The sequence below is a fragment of the Cotesia typhae genome, unplaced genomic scaffold, assembly GCF_013202065.1.
Source record: "Cotesia typhae breed Kobodo isofemale line unplaced genomic scaffold, CoteBio_Ctyphae scaffold_121, whole genome shotgun sequence".
NCBI lineage: Eukaryota > Metazoa > Arthropoda > Insecta > Hymenoptera > Braconidae > Cotesia > Cotesia typhae.
This window is the reverse complement of record NW_027423773.1, coordinates 2598186-2620183: the sequence shown is the minus strand read 5'-3', so window position 1 is coordinate 2620183 and position 21998 is coordinate 2598186. Positions and strand designations below refer to the sequence as shown.

At 28.4% G+C, this 21998-nt stretch overlaps 1 non-coding gene across 1 annotated transcript; it reads left to right on the top strand.

Moving 5' to 3' along the window:
* The first annotated feature begins 19199 nt into the window (after nucleotides 1-19199).
* Nucleotides 19200-19273, top strand: Trnai-aau (transfer RNA isoleucine (anticodon AAU)). The gene has a single exon. It is a non-coding gene; the product is annotated as a tRNA-Ile (tRNA).
* Nucleotides 19274-21998: the final 2725 nt, after the last annotated feature.

Below are 21998 nucleotides of genomic sequence, written 5' to 3'. Positions count from 1 at the left end.
AAATTCTTGAATCAAGTAAAATTTACTTAAGCCAAGAAAAATTTCTTAGTTGAAGAATTTTTCTATTCAAATCAAGAAGATAAAGTTCTTCAATAATATATACTTGATTCAAGCAAATTCTTTTTTCTGTGTATATTACAAAGCATGATATCTTTCCTGACTTTAAAATATCACATTTGTTTATAGTTAACAAATCTGATTTGACTAAAATATATGATTTTAAAGTATTTTAAAAAAAGACTCGCAACCTTGAAGTCACTATGTGACTATCTGACTTGTAAACTGTAAATAAAGGATATTTTGCTTTATTTAATAATGACTTTTGTTAAATTGCACTGTATTTTCTTAACTATTGACGTTTTCAAAGATATAAGCTCTTTCCGATGTTACACTCATCAAGAGCTTTCATTTGAGTACCCACATGCATTTTCGATATATTTTTCATATATACATATATATAATATATATAAATATATAAAATATATGAAAAATTGATGTGGGTACTCAAATGAAAGGTCTCGATGAGTGTAGTGTCGGGGTGAGCTTATATCTTTAAAAATGTCAATAGTTCACAAGCTACAAGGGAATTTCTTAATTATGTAGAGATATTATGTAGATAATTATGTAGAGTATTTTCGAATCCAGCCCAAATATTTCTTATCATAAATTGACTATCGGGGAGACTAATATGAAACCTTGAAAAGGCACAAAAGTCAAGACTTTTCCAATGACACTAAATTTCACTAAAAAAACCGATTTTATCATATTTTATTTTATTTTTCCATTACATAAACCCAACAGCCCAAAGGGCTAATAACAGGGTTACTTAAATTATTACAATGTTAAAGATTTTGACAGTGTGTGAATTTAAGTTAATTTATGGCTCTATATAAACCAAAGCTTAATATTTGAATTATTATAATTAAAGATAGCTTAATAACTAAAAAAGAAAATAGAGATGATTATAAATTACAACTATATATGCAAAGTTACATTTGTTATTAACCAGGAACAGGAGTGCTTAAAGTAGATATATCATCAACAGTTAAATATTAATATTACGTAATTTCAGAATTAGTGACTATCCTGGAGACAAAATTTTTCTTATTCTCTTAATAATATAAATTTGTTAACTACATACAAACAAATGATTATTTTATTAAAATAAAAACACCGAATAAACCACATCATTGTCTCAAATAAATGAATTTATTTGTGTCAAATAAATATTAGTTGATGTTATTTAAATAAAAAATTTGTTTATTATTGTCAGTAACCTAATTTAGGATTAGATGGAAAAAAAGAACTTATTAGATGTAAAAATGTATCTCAGTATAGAGATTGATAGTACTATCGATGATATTTTATAGAAGAATATTGTTTGAAATGTAAACATGCGCATTCTCCGTATATATTCTGATCTACACAGCGAGGAGTAAAATCTCCCTAAAGAATATTTGACATATGTGATACACAAGGGATGGCATCCCTCTACGTATGTATAAGTAAGCATCGAAAACATGTGCTGAGAATAGAAGTGCCCGAAAACTCTCTCTTTCTCTCTCTCTCTCTCTCTCTCTGTTTCTTTATATATATAACAGTTTGTTGCACTTGTTTATTCTAGAATATACTATTTCTCGATATTTGAGTGCATAGATTACGTAAAATATTTTATTTCGTTCAATTACATGAGAGAAAAGTTGAGGAAAGAAGACGTAAGAAAAACCACATTGAGACAGAAGAAATATTTTAAGAAGATCTGAGTGCTCCAAAAAATTGATACTCCTTTAGGCACTCGAAGTATTTATAACATGTAGCGAGAATCGATTTTTATTTTATTTTTTTTTTTTTAATTTTTTTACAATAAAGGTTATCACGACAAATTAAATAAACTAATCAAGTTCAAAAATCAGGATTAAAATTAATTGAAGTTAATACCTGTTACATCTAGAAAACACTGTAATTTTTACAGTTTCGCATAGTAAATTAAAGTATAGGTATTTTCTGAATAATATAAGAAAAATTTCTTGACTGGAGAACAAAATTCTTGGCTCAAGAAAATTTTCTGGTGCCTGAAAGAAAACCGAAGTTATCTTGGCTCAAGTAAAAAGTTTTCTTAAAATTCTATTCTTGGTGGAAGTAATTTTTTCTTATTTCAAATTATCATAAATACTTGATACAATAAATTTTTATATTTGATCAAGATTTTTAAATACTTTAGGGAAGCAGCGCCACCTACTTCAGCAGAGAAAAAATTTTTTTTCACCTTGAGAAAATTTTTTTCTTGAATATTTGATACCTATTTTATATTATTTTAGCGTGCAATTATACATATTGAATGAAAAAAAATTATTCAATATTATTTGATCTTCCCATTTGACATGTTAGTCAATAAAAATATTAATGAAAATTTATTTCTATCGAGATATTTAATTATTTGGAGCAAGAAAGAAATTTTCTCAAGACAACTATCAAGAACTAAATTTTTTGGAACAAAAGACTGAATTTTGTTGGAATAAGTAAAATTCTGATAGACTGGCAATAATGTGAATTTCAAAATCCTAAATTTCTCAACAAACTCATTTGAGTACTCTTTCACTGCTACTGCGATTCGTCTTTGGCGTGACCTACTAGTTGACATCATAAACGCACTGAATCATGAGATTTTCAAAATTAAAGCTTTTGAATTCTTTCAACATCTGGAGTTAAAAAATTCAACGTGCAAATAAATTATTGATTTATAAACGATAATTTTCACTGATACTAAAATTAATTTCACATTGATTTTAAATTAAAATTATCTGTCAACTTAATGTTTTATACAAATTACTATTATATAATTTCTACCATTCGCTATTCGGCTTTTAGCCTTGGCATTTAAATAAATATAAATAAATAAATAAAAAATAAAAAAAAATTTCTTGTGTCAAAAAAAAATTTTTTTTCGCTCAAAAAAATAATTAGGAAGAAAAATATTTTATTGGCTCAAGTGGACCTTTTTTTTTCTGTGTACATTAATCTAGAAACTTTCTAATGTTGCCAGGAATTTTTCGTTGGTTAAAATAGAAAAAAATTCAATAGTTAACACATTCTAATTAATTATTTTTCTTAACAAATTGAACCAACCTCTTATTCATTTTTTTCTTATAATGATAATTTAGAGGCACATATATATGTTCTGAAACATATCTATTGTATTGTTAAATATTATGGTACCTTCTCAGTAGGTTTACGATACAACAGTACACCAGCCAGCATTTGGCACTAACAATACAGCTGATCAGTGCTTCGGTCCATGATTATAATGATAATAGGAAACACCCTGGTATATTATTGAACAAGGGGGCGCGAGCAAGCGGTTCTACCCCTTATATCCCCTCAAGGGACAAGTACTCAAGTTTTTCGTGCATTAAAGTATATAACTCTGTCAAGCCTCACAGATGCGATGTATATGTCAGACTAGACTCGCACAGGACCTGCTACTATTTATCAGCCGGACAACATGCTCAATGACGAGTGGAATGGGCCGAAGATCCTCAAACTCATTATATATTGTACACATACGTGGAAGCTAATATTGGAAAATTTTTATTTTGTACTCTTACAAAGTACAATCAATCTTCAATTCACTTCAATGGTTTTTTGCATCAAAAAAGAATAAAAAAAAAAACCTTGAAGAAAAATGAAAAGTTTTCACAATTAATTTTTGTGTTAAAGGCGGCATATGGAGACCTCTGTGTAATATTGTAGATACGTTGACTCATATCTCTTGGACATTGGTGTCGCTTCTATTACCATAAACCAAATTATTTTTATATCCATGGGATCTTCGTTTTGCTGAATTAATGATAAAGCTACAGATGTATGTGGAAATACGTATGTCTATGTTATGGACACTACAGATCTATAGTGACCTACGCATTCACTCGACCCTGCTTGTAAGTAGCACCATTATTTACTGACAAAAATATATATTTAATTTTTTATCATTTATAGATAAAAGTTATATGTATTCAAACATTGAGAGGAAAATTTGGCTCTCTGAATTTGGAAAATCTAGTTAAATAGCACATCACTATTCGGCTGCCCAATTTCAAAATACAGTAATTGACAATTTTAAGATTTAAAAAAATTTTTCGTATTAAAAAAAAGCTTGCGCGCCAAATTAGTAAAAAATTTGATTTCTGAATAGACAATACTTGAATATAAATATTTTTAAGAAAAATTACTTGAAATTAAGGTCTAAAAATTATAAGAAATGCAGCAATATTAAAAAAAAAATCAGATATCAAAATTTTACAGTTACTGTGTTTTAAAATTTGGCAGCCGTATTAAATTGAAGTTCTTGTACCTAAAATTATTTATTATATTGAACCCCAATAGAATGTTCCTTAAACTACTTCTATCTAAATATCTAATAGTCATCTTAATTAACTTTAACTCATATAACAGAAAAAAATCATTCGGACAGCCCGCACCGGGAATCGAACTCGAATCTTTTGGTTACGCACCAAGGGCTCTTCCAGTTAAGCTATCTGAGACATCATCTGTGAAATCCTTTCAGTCACTTAATAATTTTTTGTGAAACACGATAACAGAAAAGGATTTATTAAAATATAGTCGATATAACTATTTATGAATAGTTACTCAAACTAATGCATAGTTTGAGTAACAAAAAAAAATTCAGAAAACTATATTTTTTGTTATACTCGCTGCAAAAGTTCAACTTTTGAGCGTTGGATGGCGTCTGTAAAGGGACTATTTTCTAGAGACTCTACCATACCGTCTTTTTTGCACGGCCTAGGCCATGAAGTTTTACCCTCTCCTTTTTTTGACAAACTTTTCGAGTACACCCAGACAAAATTGAGAAAGATTGTAAAAAAAAAGTTACATTCTAGTGTACCGATTAATGATTTTAAGTAAATTTTAAACAGTTACTATTGAGTGGCGCTAATTATTTCTCTGCTGGCAGTTTATTATGAAGCGAACTTAATGTTAATAAAATACCAACCACGCCATAAATAAATATTAATAAAAATATAATTAATATAAAATTAAGTTTTTTTGCCCTTGTGAAACTTTATAAAATTTAAATATGTCATTGTTTGCCTCCTATCCCTCAAAAGTTAAACTTATGGAGCGATAATAACAAAAAATATTGTATGTCATTCGGCCGTTTAGTGGCGATTTTGACAACGACTTTTTTTCGATATTCGCTCTAGTGTTTGTGACGTGAATGTTTAAAAACAAGCGTACATTTCTGTCCTCGATTACGCCTCGGACGTTAAAATTACACCCGTTTCGAACCTTCTCGCCACAAACCTCATGCTCATATCGAAATATCGTCGCTGTAAGATAACCGCCACTTTACGGCCTTATGACATAAATATCTATTATATCTATTTCTACTTCTTACGTTATAATCCAGCTAACTATGCACTTTTCTCTCAGTGTAATAAAATGAATTGTATAAAAATTAAATTTTCTAAAGTTGGTTAAAAAAGTAATTTTTTTATTTAATTTCAGCTGTATTTTGTAAAAATTTATATACCTGTTTATTGAACATGTGTAATAGTAAATTAATCCAAGTAAAAAAATAACCATTGCAATAATTTACTAAAGGAAACAATATAGTGATAGCCGAGCAACCAAAAGTAAGTTAGTTTACTATACAAGGTCTTTGCTAAGGAAATAAAAGACATCTTTGAATGAGACATAGAACACCCTAGAGAGTAATAAATGGAAAACCACGCACAACTTAGTCCTTTTAGTACACGCACATGAATGGTCTACCAAATTTTCGCTTATTTTATCAAGAACTAACCAATATATACTAAAGAAATCAACACTTCTGACGAGTCTAACTTTCTTATAACGACAATTTAAATACTTGATAGAGTTTATTTTTGTTCAGAATTACTTTCGACGAAAAATTGTTCTCTATTATGACTTTTGTACAAATAATTTTAGACATTGCAAAAATTCAACTAGATAAACAAATACGTTCGATTTTTAATCTTCAAGTTTTCTTTATATTACTGAAAAATTGCTCTTATACGTGTTCGAAGAAAATGCATATAAATTAGATTTAAATTTTTTATATGTTTTTATATATATTTTTTCCGTAGAGGGTATATGCTTATATCAAAGAAAGGATATAGACAATATATATAAACATCCATCTACTTCAGCCACTGGGGTATTATCGAGTGTTTGCATTATTTAATCCATGCCAATGTATATATATATATATATATATATATATATATATATATATATAGATCTGTATGTATATACGACGTATGGGAGTTCCGGATGAACTAATGACTTTACTAGATTAACAGACTGGCAGGCTAATACCTGAGAACAGGTGCCTCAATCCCATTCGTGACACCAGTCACCATTGCGTGAATGTTATTGTTGAACATATATTAGCGCTACTTATATAAAATGCGTAATACATTTATTATCTATTATCATACTGAAGTTCATGTAATGAGAAAATTTTTCACTTATTTTTCGGTTTATTATCTAAATGTTAGATTTTCATAATTCTTCGGTGTAAAAAAAATTGTTTAAAAAATGTTAACAGCTTGTAACAACGTAACGTGACACAATTATGAAAATTTAATAAAAAAAATTAATTTAATATAAAAAAATTAATTTAATGAAAAAAAAATTAATTTAATAAAAAAATTTCTTAAACAAAATAAATTTTTTTTTTTACATTTTTTGAATAACCAGTAAGAAATTGAGAATACTTTGAGACATGCAGAGTTTTGATGTCTCAAAAGTGTTCAAAAAATATTTAAAATGTGTCTTAAAATTGTTCAAAAAATTTCTCAAATGTGTTCAGAAAATATTCAAAAAATATCTAAAAAACCATTAAAAATTTTCGAAATTTATCAATCAATCTAAACTCTGCGTGTCTTAATTAAAGCGTCAAAGCATTCTCGATTTTTTATTAAGTGGTCAAAAAATTTTCACATTTGGCTCGCATTTTAATATTACTAGCAATGAAAATTTTTAGAACAAATTTAAATTTCCCGCTAAAAAAAATTACAAATTTTAAAAAATTCGGAAAGTTATTGATTTTACCCCGTTCTACAAAAATCGAGTTTTCATCAGCTCACAACGTTTTGAGGTCCTACTTTTAAACGGCTGAACCGATGGGATTAAGATTGGTGGCGATCCGAAGCATATAATTGCCCTTAAATTTAGTGAAAATTTGAATTAATTCCGTTCGCTAAATTGGGAGAAATCTTAAAAATAAAAGATAGTAAAGGTATTGAAAATCTGAACCTAGATTACGATGTAATAATTGTAATTTTTTTTCCGTATACTCAATACAAGTTTGTATCATATATATACAACGTTAAGAGCAACTGATCAGTAATTGTTAATGAGATGTGTATATATTCTGGATTACAGCCTTCACTTGTTATGTCGTTTATATTATCCTCTCGAGACAGCACCATTTCATTTGCATGAACATCGTATCACTGATATATATATATATATATATATATATATATATATATATATATATATATATATATATATATATATATAAAGTATGATCCCTATATACACTAAAGATTATTATTAATTTTTCGTTACTTACCCCTCAATCGCATCCTCTGCATCGCAACTTTGACACTAAACGTGCGACATTGGCTTAAAATTTTTAACATTCTTAAAATTCTTTCATTAGTAATTATTTTAAGAATTGGTTATTTTATCTCAGTCAAAATATCTTCACAATGATGACACTGAAGTTGACGGGCTGAAAGTTTTTTTATAAATTTATAGCAATAAAATAATTATTAAAATAATTAAATAAAAAAATTTTACATAAGAAAATAAAAAAAAATTATTATTAATGGAAATTTTTATTGTTGTAATTGACTTTTTGTAAGAATTAAAAAAAATTCAGCTAAAATAGTTAAAATTTTTCTTAAATTTAAGTCAAAAAAATTTCTTCTTGCTCCAAAATAATTTTTGTCTTTTGCACGCCTCATCAGCGGAGCGGTTGGCAGTGCTCTACTCTCGACCTGTCAAAAAACCCAGTCTTTCGAAACTTGAATGACTTTTTTCTCACTAATATAACACTTACAGGATAATATGAGTCCACTAAAATCGAGTTAAATAATCTATCAAGCACATATGATATTTTTTATGAACAATTATTTTGTTTAACATAGTAAATAATAACATTAAAATCAATCATTCTTGAAAGTCCGTCAGTCTGTGTTTATGGATCCATATATGTGGCAGAGAAATTAGTCGAAAAATTTATCGTACCAGAATACTTTTTTTCTTATTATATAAAGTTATATACCCTGGGCTGATTCCTAGTTAATATTAGCGTTCTAAGTACTGTCGTTTAATTATAATTTGTAAAAAACTAAAATACAACTGTATATTTGTATATCTATATATACATTTATTGTTTAGTATATTTTTTCCTCACCTTAGAGTTATGGCGCCACTATATATTTTTTTTATTATAGAATTTTTTTTCTCACTTTGGAATTATGGCGCCGCTAAATCATACCTAGCAGAGTTTTCTGTTTCTTATTATTTTGCTTTTTATATTTTATTTTAATCAATTTTATTGTGAAAAATGAGATTATGAGGCGTGCACTTTTGGATTTTCCAAACTTTCTTAAAATTTTCTTGGCGCAAAAATTTTTTTTCTATGTAATAATATATATGTAGAAAGTTGAATTTTCTATTAGAATTAAAAATTATCATTACAAATAACAACAATGTGATTGACCGATTAAAATATCAATTAGTTTTCATCTTGAAAATTTTTAACTTATTCATACGATTATTTCTACCTCATACCGATGTAACATATTGAATAAATAAGAGTCGACAGTAAACCACCGTGACAAATTATCGTATCAATAGTTTGACTCATGGGTGTAACGAAGTTTTGTCTAATCTCTTGTAAATCCATTGAGAATACCCACAAAACGTACATACACACTAGAATTTGCCCACCCGAAAGATTTTTTCCCTTCTTTCCTTTTCGTTCGATCTCACCTTTTTTTCTTGCTTTTCCAAGGATGTATGCGATGGGTGCAAATGAGGCTCTCTCTCTTCTTCATGTATATACATACATACATACATACATATTCCTATGTATACATAGTAAGGAAGAATTACAAAAGGGCAAATGGGCGCAACTTGTCCGATCCGTTCTGGTCGTAAGGTTGTCATTTGCTTAGTAAGCAAAGAATCACCGAGCATAGACTTTTTGCATATCGCAACCGATTTCTTGTACTGAAACGAGTAGTCACAGTGTTTAGTAGAAATATACAGCTTCTTTGTGCCAACAAAGGCTACATTATTTGCCTTTTAACGTTGTACGAAAAGTGATTATCGTTTTTTTTTGTTTTTTATTCTATTTACAAAGTTGACGTTGTTGTAATGACGGTGTTACTTTATATTTACATTACAAGTCGATCCTTGATTCAAGGAAATAATTTTTTCCAATGAACACTTAGTAAAAAAGTCAAATTAAGAGTCAATAGACAATCGTTCGACATCAATAGAATCCCAGAAAGTTAAACGGAAGATTATCTCCTGAATAGAGAATCATCCAATTACTAAGCAGGTAACTTTACTATCATTTGTATTCATTTCACTTTCGTCTTACTTTATAGTTGATGAGAATTGCTCTATTGACCATCATAGTTACATCTTCTTGCATTTTGCCCCGTTTTCTTTTCTAGTCTTCCTCCTTTCACTCATTTTACGTATCACTTTTCTTTACTGCAGATTTATCTGTGTTTTTTTCCAGGATTATTCTTTTCTACCGTCCAGTATCTTTCATCTGCAAAAATAAATGTACCCAAAAATATCGAGTATTGACTTTACGGGAAGTAAGCTTTAACTTTTCGGCTAGAAAGGGCGTGACCCATATAAGCCCTTAGTCATCTTTCGACAATTAATTTAAGGCTATTCATCCTTTGACAATCGCATTCTCAAACATTTTACCTGAAAATAACCACTTCAGCACATGGTTCTATTATTAATATAATCTATGTTGTTTGTTGTTAATATTTGTTCATTATTCGAGAAAATAAACAGACAAAATAGTTTGTCCCACCGGTGACATTTTTGTCATGTGGATATTTTTGTATTTTATAAGAAAAGATCGAATTTATAATTATACTTTCTGGAAATTTACGTACGGTAAAAAATAAAATTTTCACTTGGATACACACTTTTAGCTTTAATAAAGAAATTTTTATTTAAAAAATTTTATTTTGTAACTTTTCATGTCAGAAATAAAAATTTTTAAAATTCTACATTTTAATATGTAGATATGCATTTAAGTAATTTGTCGTCAATTTTACATATATTTTAAAAAATTTTCGGAATACTTCAATTTTATGACAATTTTACTACAATTTTAAACGTTTTTCAAATAATTTTAAGAAAGAAAATTTATTTTTGCACGGTTATAGATTTATCGTAAGATTAATGGATTAAAATTTTTAGGACAATTTTGGGACAATTTTAGGACATTTTTTGGACATTTTCGGAACAATTTAGAGAAATTTTAAAAATATTTCCAGAACAATTTTTAACGTTTTTAAAAATTTTAAAAATTGTAATAAAATTGTCGTAAAATTGAAGAATTATTCTGAAAATTTTCAAAAAAATACGTAAAATTGACGAAAAATTACTTAAATGCACTATTTTAAAATTTCTGTTTATTTCTAAGATGTCCCAAAATTGTCCCAAATTGTGTCACGTTTGGATGTCCCAAGCTTGGGACATTTTTAGGACAATTTTTTTTTACACGGGAATAGGCTTTTTAATAACTAATTTCTTTGAATTTAGAAATACTTGATCGATAATTGTGGAACGGAGTTTGGAACCATATATATTATCGTCATCATGCAACATTTTATGAAAAATAATTTTTTAAAAAATAATTAAAAATATTCTGTCCAGAATTTTTGTTGTCAACCCATTTTTAATATATTTTCTAATATACGAAATTTATTATAAAATAAGTTTGATTATATTATCAACCCGGTGAATGTCGATTTAGATTCGGATCTTAGACTAATAGGATTGTAGAGCAGGACAGAATTTTTCTGGCAAACGATGAAGTCGATTTCGTTTTGCTGAACCGAAGTAATATTTTAAGCCTGTTTAAAAAAAAAAAAAAAAAAAAAAACTACACAAAACGTATTTCAATAGTATCAAAAGCTATTGCAAAATTCTAAGGTTTATTATTGTTTTGTAAAAAAAGGAGAAGTTGTGATTATAACTTTGAACCCTTTTGCAAATACTGCTCCATCACTTTGGACCATGAAGCCGTTTAATCAGTCTACTAGAAGCGTTTTAAATCGAGAACTTTTAAAACCATATACAAAAAAGAGACTAATTAGATTTAAATTTAAATATGGTGAGTTTAAGAAAAAAAAACAACAATTTATTATAAAATGACCCATATATAACATAGTATTTTGTCAACATTCCAGAAACATGCCCAAAACTTAACCAATAATACCACTAGGGTTATAGAGTAAACATACGAACAATAATGGTGTACATAAGGGTGTAGGATAACGAAATCCCTTGATAATTCAACCAAGTCAATGATATGAGTAATAGGAGATGCACAGATGACGAGGTCTTCACGGCTCGATGCTTTTTAAAAGTGAAGTCTGTGAGCTCAGCGAATTAATGGATAAAATGGCGAGTGTATGAACTTGTTCTGATAAAAGTTGCCTGATGTATAATTGAGCTAGTTCATTATTCTCCGTATAGAGACAATGTGTCCGACTGAATATGCTTTTTACCATGCAGACATGTATCTTTTTATTATCACAGTATAGTAAACCACAAAGTAGATAATGATTTGTACACTGTACACTCAGTTCTCTTGCATGAATATTCAATTTAAGCAACACATTGTATAACTGCACATCTGTTTGAAATTTTATAATTATTCATCTTTCTGATTTGAGTAGAAAAATTCTTAAACTAACTATCAGAAATTTTTAAAGAACTGACAGTATTTTAATGATTTTTTTGTGAGTTTAAAAAAAATTTTTGACCGTCTAATTATTTATAAATAACGGATTAAAGTTCAACAATTTATGAAAAAGTATATTTCTACGGAGGCTAATTTTTTGACAATATTGTACCATGACAACTACCTTTAGGAGGTACTGCGGCAAATAAAGACACCAATAGGTTATGGGTATTGGTTTCTTTCTCACGCACTAGTGCTGCCTCTTTTGACAGACTATCGCTCGCTTACTTCCACTCACGTAAAATATTGAAAGTCGCTAACTTCAAACATTTCTTACAAAAAAATGAATCCTGCTTGTTTATGATATTTTTTATGAAAAATACTTGTTATAACTTCAATTAAATATTTTCAGTTTTTCAAAAAAAATGCTAAGGAAAATATATAGTTGTTATTCAATAAATGTTCACTCTAACTACGGTCAGGATTGGAAATACATGTTTAGATGTTAAATATTTAATTACTAATATTTCGAAAATTAGTACCGCAAGGACTATTAAAAAAATGTATTCGTATAGAGCACACTTAAAAGTATGCGTATTAAAAAATTGAAAAATATTGTAAGAAAAGTGATTTTACCCTGGTGAAAATTTTTCGGACTTTTCTCTCAAAAACTCTGAAGAAGTCTTTAGAAGTCTTTTAGAACTTAAGATAAGTCTTTTTTAGAGTTTTTCATCAAAAAATCCGAAAAATTTTTATAAGGGTGCACAATACCTCTTAAAAGAATTTTTCGTCATCATTCAAGACAATGAATCGTTTCAAAATTATTTTTTTATAATTAACAAATTCGCAGGAAAGTGGACATAGGATGCTAATCATAATACTAATTGTTAATTCATTGCAACGTTTCGGTCATATATTTGACCTTCATCAGGCATCTGATTTTTAGATAAAGAAGTTAACTGCCCTGATAGCCACCTTACCTATAACTTACTGTCAATCTACGTCCGCAATTTGAAGCAAACTTGACGGAAAGAGTTGGCAAAGCGAGCGATTACCTATTAATTACCTATAACTTACTCTGCAAATAGACGTCAAAACTTGCTGTACAAGTATTTCCTTCAAATTGTAGTAAAGTTGAAAGGAAATTTAACTACAAGTTTGATTGTTAACTTGTATTCAAGTTGCGGCCGTAGATTTCCGTCAATTTGCTTACAACTGTTGTTGAAAGAAGAATTACCGCCAACTTGATGTATAAATTAACCGTAACTGCTGGAAGTCAACACTTACTGAGAAAGCGCTGGCTATCAGGGTGGCTTAAAAGAAATATAAGTGAAATGATTTTTATAAAAGTTAATAACACAATAAATAAAAGAACTGATGCGAATAACTTAAGTTTTCTATATAATGATATATTAAATGACTATAAATCTGTAATTAAATAATAGTATTGTATTGTTCTTTGACTTAATTCTAGTGTATAATTTGTAAATGTAATTAGTGACATTGACAAGTAATGTTTGGAATTTGTATTTATATGTAAAGACACCTGCATTGAAAGGTATACACTGAGTGAATTATCAGTGGACAGTCAGTGTACAATGTGTAGTGTTCGAAGTCACATGTTTCGTATTCTGTTACTTTATTTCAAATTATTATTTTACCAAATAGATTAATTTGCAATTCAATTTTTAATTATTAATAAGATCAAGTGTGCATTATATATGATGTTTATTATGTACTACGTGTTGAGGTAAATATGTTTTCTATGTGAACATTGTATGATTATGTACAACTTTTATAAATTATTTGTATCATGTGTTTTGTAAAATTTTTAGATGCCTGATGAAGGTCAAATTAACAATTAGTATTATGATTAGCATCCTATGTCCACTTTCCTGCGAATTTGTTAATTATATAAAAAGAATGGACGCAATAACTTATTATGATTATTTTTTTAGTTCGAGAATTTTTCTCTTGATTCAAATTAATTTTTTCTTCTGTGTTGGTATAATGATACACGGAAAAAAATAAACTGTAGTGTTCACTCGGATTCCGGTTAGTTTTTATAGTTTCAAACAGTAAAGCGGACATCGGGGTGGCAAAAATGTGTAAATATTACAGAACTTAATGTAGAAAGTATAAAAGCCACAATTTATAATTTAATATCCAAAATAAGTAATTAGTAGTTGTCACTATAGTAAATAACGACTTTTTTATCTTTAAAAATTACAGTTTCAAACAGTAAAAATTGCCATTTCAATATATAGTTCATATTATAAAGAGAAGAGGAACTCAGATGAAAGAGAAGGGGGTCTCACTCTGGGAGAATTTAATATTTCAAACAGTAAAAATTATACTTTTAATATATACATTTTACCAGTCTAAGCAAGTCAATAATTACAGTTTGATTTTTAGCGTTACTTTGTAAATATTGACGTTGCTTGTATTAGAAATTTACTAACTTTATTCTATACTTTTTACATATTATAACATCATTTGTTAGGTACGAAATGATAAATATTAAAGTCTGAATTATTAATTATTATACTTAAACATTTTAGACATTTACATGGCGAATATTACTGTTTGAAATAGTATTTTCTTCCATGTAAAGAGTAAATTGTAAATATTACAATTTTACAATGTGAATAGTAAAATCATGATTTTACTGTTTGAAGTGGTAATTTTTAGCAGTTGATCATTACTTATTATAAATTGACTGTTATTTATTACAGTTTACTTTTTTCCGTGTAGCTTCCGAAAAAGTGATAAGAGCTTTTCTATTTTTATCCGACTATAATACTCCTATCACTCGACTATTATGATTCCGAGCATAAAAGCGTATTTCACAATCTCAAATCGCAATTGAATAAAGCTTCCGAATTATCTATTCCCTGTTTAGATTAAAGGTAACTGTTAATACGACGGTGAATTGCTCAATAATGATATCGGTGTCGTAACTATGAATAAAAAACAAATTGAAAATTCAAGATTATTCTCTTTATAGCTTCACGTTTGTACAATGAAGAGATACAATGGTGAACTGAGTGCTGAAAGTCGTTCCATATTTCGAATAAACGCGTTGAGATGAAAACAACGTTTCAATAAGCAGTCACAGTTAGATGGCGCTAATGTCCATTCTGGGATTCAAACCGTGCATTTAATGCTTCCTTATCTGCGTCACAGTTTTTCTTTTAAATTGCAGCAGAGATGGATATTAAATAATTTTGGCTTGAACAATTTTCGAGCAATTTTGTGCACAAATTTTGGTCCTAATTTAAACGAAAAAATTTACAATGCACAGTCATCCCTTTTTTTTGCATTAAAAAAAATTTTTTTTATTATTCTAATTATTATTGACAATGAATTGTAGTGTAAAATTGAGATAAGGGCATAAATGTACAAGAATATCGCGAAGTATCTAAATTAATTCATCCGTGGAGTAAACTAAGGATATTGCACGCAATGTGTTGCGTTGACCAGACACACCAGTCCTATACAAACAGTGTAATGTGAGAAATACATACATCCACAGAACGTGACTAATATTAAACAATTGTCAACGCTGCTACTGCTACTACTACTGTTGTAATAGTCTTTATTGACTCTTATTTCTCTATTTACGCAACAAATGTAGCTTGTATACTTTAGTTCTACACAATGATACAATTTATAGGATATACTGTAACATATCTACAGATCTGTATATTATGCTGTCTAACTTTCTGCAATTTGTACTGACACGTGCTGTTTTAATCACTTTTACATTTTAGTTAGCTATTTTTATTTATCTGCTTGACATGGTTTAGGGTCAATAAATTGACTAAATAAAATTAGTAAATCATTCATATTAGAATCTGCTAAAAATATCACTAAAAAGTAACATTGACCATTTTAATTTTTCATCATAATAAAAGTTTATTTGCTAAATCTAAAATGAAAATGATCTATTCAAAAAAATAATAATTATGATAATATATTATCTAATTTTTTCAGTTAAAGCTTTAATTTTTAGAATATTTTTTTTTTTTGTTTAAATTTGACGAAATGTAAAATTCTGACTCATAAATAGCAAATTCAATTATCGTTTTAACATAAATTTCACTTTTTTTTTTTTTTTTTTTTTTTTCAAGTGAATTTCACATTTTTTTAATGTTATTATTACATTGAAAAACTGTAAAATTGACAGTTTTAGATTGAAAATTTCCACAATGTGAAAATAACATTTTTAACTTTGTAAAATTGACATTTTTGAGTTGACAGTGGTAAACCTGTAAACCTGGTAAGCCAGTCAAAATCGGTTGATTTGTTCATGAGTTATCTTTGACGAAAGAAAATCAAAAAAAAAAATTAATTAACCTTATTAATTGTATAGTATTTAAGATTAGAACATTTGATTTATACAGAATCATTATATACTTATGTGCTTGTACTCTGTCTCGATCTACAACTATACATATTATTTGAGTAACTCTGTTATTATCCCTTTAGGATGTTGGGCTTAAATAAAGATGATAATAATAATTAGTAAGATTTTAAGATTAAAAATATTAAATCAAAATTTAAACAAAATTAAAAATAATTTGTAAGAATTTTATCTTCTTGATTTCAGCAAAAAAGTTCTAATACATTTTTCTTAATTTCAATAAATTTTATTTGATTAAAGAATTTTTCGTCTTAATCCAAAACAATGAAACTCTTCAACATTATTTTCTTGGTTCAAGAATTTTTCTCTTGACTTAACTTAATTTTTTTTTTCTGTGCACAAATGCAACCGTCAAACCCTTTTTTAAAAGCAAATCTGAAATCCTGCAAATTTCCTTAAACTAATTTCACCTATCCCGAGTACTTAAAGCGGTCTGATCCTTAGAACTTCACATCCTAAATACAAGTGGATCTAATCGTCTCCAACCTCACCTACACATCTCATGATTGCCGACGATGTACTTGACTGATGGTCAAGTCATCGGGGACTAATTTTTCCGATTCCGATAGTGCCTCCGTCCCACCATAGAACAACTATTTAAAGAACTGAAAATGTGTAAGAATTGTTAATTTAAACAAATTAAATAAATTATTAATAAATAATTTATTTTGAACCTTCAAACTACAAAAAAATTTCACCGAGAAAAACAAACAGGAAAAATTCTAATGTTAATCCAGAAAAATTTCCGATGGACCCATTTAAAGAAGCTATGCATATAAAAAATAGTATATTACAATCTACAGTAAAAAATCATGAGTGACAACAAATTATCAATGGCTAGGAAGGAGACAATAAATCAGAAAGGAAGCTATCGAGCTGCTGTTCCCGTTGTCATTGGAAACGAAGAATGGTGTGAGGTAGCAAGAGATACAAGCGAAAGTCAGTGCACAGCACCTTCGGGGGCCACTAACAACTTTCATGTCCCTATCTTTCGCTTCAAAACATATTAAGTATTACTTCTATTGCTTACTCGGTTGAAAAGCTGGAAACCATAATAACAATAGTAATAAAAAAAATATAATAATAGTTAGAAGACTAATAATAATAATAATAATAATAATTCAGTAATAATTATATCATTGAAATTGATAACAATATGAGTAAAAAGTAGCAACTTGTTTACTATACTTCTTAATCATAACACTTTACATTGATACGCGAACGTAATTACATAAAAGCTGACGTCATAGTTATCTCTGTAGATTGTGGAATAAATAAGAAACTAATTACCGACATTGGTATATAAGTTAAGAACTCACGACAGAACAGCAATGTTTATTTTTAAGCTTTGAACGTTGCAATGAACAAAATAATCGTCCTGTTGATTATCATATACGTGCAGATTAGTAAGTAATTTGTTTTAAATTTTATACAATTATTTATTATTATTATTATTATTATTATTTTATTTGAGTAGTAAATTCACAAATAATGCATAATTGCACCGAAGGAGAAGCTGTTCTGTTTTGCGGCCGAATGTGCGAGGCGACTTGTCAAACTCCGTACATTACGGAACAATGCAGACATACGGTAAGGAATCAACTAATCACAGTTGTAAACACTTTAAATAAATTACTTTTTTTTTTTTAAGAATTGTTTAATTGGTGGCTGTGGCTGTGATTTGGACAATGGATTTGTCAGAAGTAAGAATGGAGACAAGTGCATTCCAAAAGCCGATTGTTAAGGAATTGCTGATAAGATAACAATGGCTATCAAAGAATATTTTTTATTCAATATTAAGGTACAAGACTTAGTTTTTGACACTTGCAATTTTATTTTAATTAATAAAAAAAACGAATCAACTCTACTAAATTGATAAATAAATCATTTTTTAATTATAATTTTTTTGTTTAAAATAAGTGTCAATAACTGGGTATTCTACCTTAATAACAACGACGTATTTTTAAATCTAATTTTTTTTTATACGGAAAACATTTGAAGTGAAAATTTCAATAATAACATCGTAATCCAAAACTCATCTATTTTATCCCATAATAAAATTGAGATGAAATGTATGTGGCATCAAACTATTCGTAACGTGATTGGTCGAATATATCATGAGCATGAAAATATATGTAAACGCTATAGTAAGGCGCGCACTTGCGCGCGGAAATTTGAATTCTAGTCCTATAATAAAATTAATATGAAAAATATGTGTTGAAAACTATTCGTAACGTGATTGGTCAAATATATCATAATAAAATTAATATGAAAAATATGTGTTGCAAACTATTCGTAACGTGATTGGTGAAATATATCATAAGCATGAAAATATATGCAAACTCTATAGTCAAGGCGCACGCTTGCGCGCGCAAATTTGAATTCTAGTTTGTATTTATAAGAAAAACTACGATATTACAATATAGTAATTACTGTAGCATAGAAAAGTCGATATAGTAATATTTCGTAAACAGCAAAACATTAACTATGATCTGTCAGGTAGAATGTTATAAAAAATTATAAATGTTATAAAAAAGCCCGTAAGAGAGGCGACACTAGCGAATGAAAAAGACAGCAGTAGCATAAACTATAGATTGGGAAAGAATTACCTTAAATACTATAAATTAAGATCTTTCTACAGCAATTTTTGACTTCGTGAATGTAAAAATTGATTTCATAAAAAATAATTATTTTATTTGTACCTCATTATATTCATAATTAATAGTTAGTCATGAAAATCGTAATGTTGAGGTAGGTACATTCGGCCTATTAGCTCAGATGGTTAGAGCGTCGTGCTAATAACGCGAAGGTCGCGGGTTCGATCCCCCCATAGGCCAGATTTTTGTTTTTTTAAATTGATGATTTTCTTTGATTGAAAAATTATAAATGATTAGATTATTATACTGCGAATAAAAGGAAAGGGTTGTTATTCACAAAAACGCGTAAAACGCACATAAGTGGACTAAGAATATCTAAATGAGTCTAAAAAAAAATGTATTGAAAAATTTGGAAAATCCAAAAGTGCACGAATCATGATGCTCATTTTATTATGAAATATTAATAATATATTTTATTAATTGTAAATAAACATTGAATTACCTAGCCATTCGCATTCGCACTCTCTGAGGCCTCGCATGATAAGCCATGCAATTGCTTATTTTTAAAAAAAAATAAACTTTAAAATCTGGAAAATTTTTAATTCACAAAGGAAAAATATTTAAGTTGTAACCGGAAAAATTGAATTTCCCGCGGACATTGTTATCGACAGTTAATTGTCACAGCGGTGGGTAAGGGTTTTCCCTTACCTTTCGATTTATTGATTAGTTATTCGACTCGTCACTGGGTCGCATAGATCGAAAAGTTCCCCACCGCTGTCGCCCGGAAAATGAAGCGTGCAAAAATAAATAAGATAGTTCGAGAAGCGTGCAGAGAAAGGTTATATCGAGGCAATTAATTTAATTATCAATTATTTTCTTAGGTTAATTATTTTCTCGAGGTTAAAAAATTGTAAAAATACAATAAAGTTCAATTTAACAATGTTAAAATAATTTTTTATGATTATCGACGTTTTTATATTTTACATACTATATATAAAATATAATAATACAATGATCTTCTGCAAAAATAATTTTCAAATGAAATTCCAAGTCTCACGCATATACATATATAAAATCCGCAACTTCCAAGCAGGTTATTGAAAATTCACGAGAGACATAAAACTTTGTTAGGTGACAAATCTATTGGTCGTATAATGTGGAATTCCGTATTATTTCTTAAATAAATTATAATAGTAGTCTTGATGTTTACATATACACATACAGACAAACATACATAGTTGAGTGAATAGAGAGAAAGCAGAGGGTTAGTCACTATGGAAATAAGTAGGGTTTTGCCCGAGAAGATATGACATAAAGTCTCACCTTATGGTGTCTCCTAACTGAATTTTCAATGTCTCTCAGCGGTGTTTTTATACGTTTTTCCCTATTGTTCAGTACTTTTTTTGCGTCATTTTTTTTAACTCAATAATAAATAAGATTCACGGCAATTGGGGCTTATAGAAATTTATCATAATACACTAGACAGGAAAAACAGTAAATAATGTGATAAAATGCAATAAAATAGTTACGAAGTAATACGATAAACAGTATATGTGGCAAACGGTAATTGAATTATCATTTTTGCTGGAATTTTAATGCTTGTTGTTAACAAAAACGAAAAAGAAGCAGAGAGAGAGAGAGAGAGAGAGAGACAGAGAGTATATGACCACTACCGCTGGGACAAAGTTTGAATTAACAGAGACATATTCATACGAGGAGTTTGCATCGAGGGTAGTTCCTCAGAGGGCACTCCGTCATCTCACTGTTTCCTCGCTTACTTCTCAACTAATCGCACCACACACGAAGATCCTCAGAGACAGAATTGTCATTAATTAAATTTTTACTTTTTTTTTTTGTGCTCTGATTATTTTTATTAAGATAAAAATTTATGAAAAATGAGATGTCATTTGATTAATATATTAATACTTTCAAAATTAACCATGTTTTAATGTTCGTATTAAAAAAATTCCTCGACAGAATTAAGAAAAAAACTAGCAGGATAAAAAATAATATTTTTTTGATTGATTATTGAGAAAAAGTAGCACTTAATCGTTTTGTTGTCGAGAATATAATAATTAAAATATGATTTTTTTGGTCATTTTGATACAGTATTTTTATCATGAATAATTATTTAACAGCAGTATCAACATTCCGATAAATAGTAAATGCTCTCTGTCCACACTACACCACAGCGGAACTACCTCAATAAAGCGCGATAAGTACTACAAACGAAATAAAAATTACCTGATTCGTTTAAGAGATATCATTGATGAAGTAAAAAATAATTTGTGTGCTCAAAAAACTGTGTTAATTTTTCGAACTCGAAATACAAAGTGTATTTTTGAACAACAAAAGAGAAATCACGGAATAAAAAGTCAGCTTCAATGATAACAAATTATATCAGAAAAATGTAATTTAATTCGTCTTACAATATATAATAAAAGAAACAGTTTAACAATCTAAAATTGATGATAAAATCAATTTTACGTAATAAAAAGGATAAATTTTATTGTATTTTTACGCACCAACTGTCGTTTTTTCCGACAGCAGGTTGTGTTTATAGGCGTAAAACAATTTGAAGCACAGAAAATAATGCGTTAGAGTTACATTTTATATCTATGCTATAGCAGACGACCTATTCATACAGCAAGAATATAAAGGGGGCTAGCGAGCATTCATTATGAGGCTATTCATGAACCGTCATAACTGTGTCCATCTAGGTTACGTACGCATTTACCTTTCAACGTTTATGCACTTGCATATTTTACGAAAACTACTTATATACTCATAAATGCGAATGTATATGGCAGCATGGGATTCAAATCTCTGTTATCTGTATGCATTCACGTTTAAATTTTCTTCATAACTCACATTCATTTTCTGCATAATTATTGAAATTACATACTTTTTAACGTCCTACTCTGAAAATCAATTACTTTAAATATGTTTTACGAATGTAATTAAA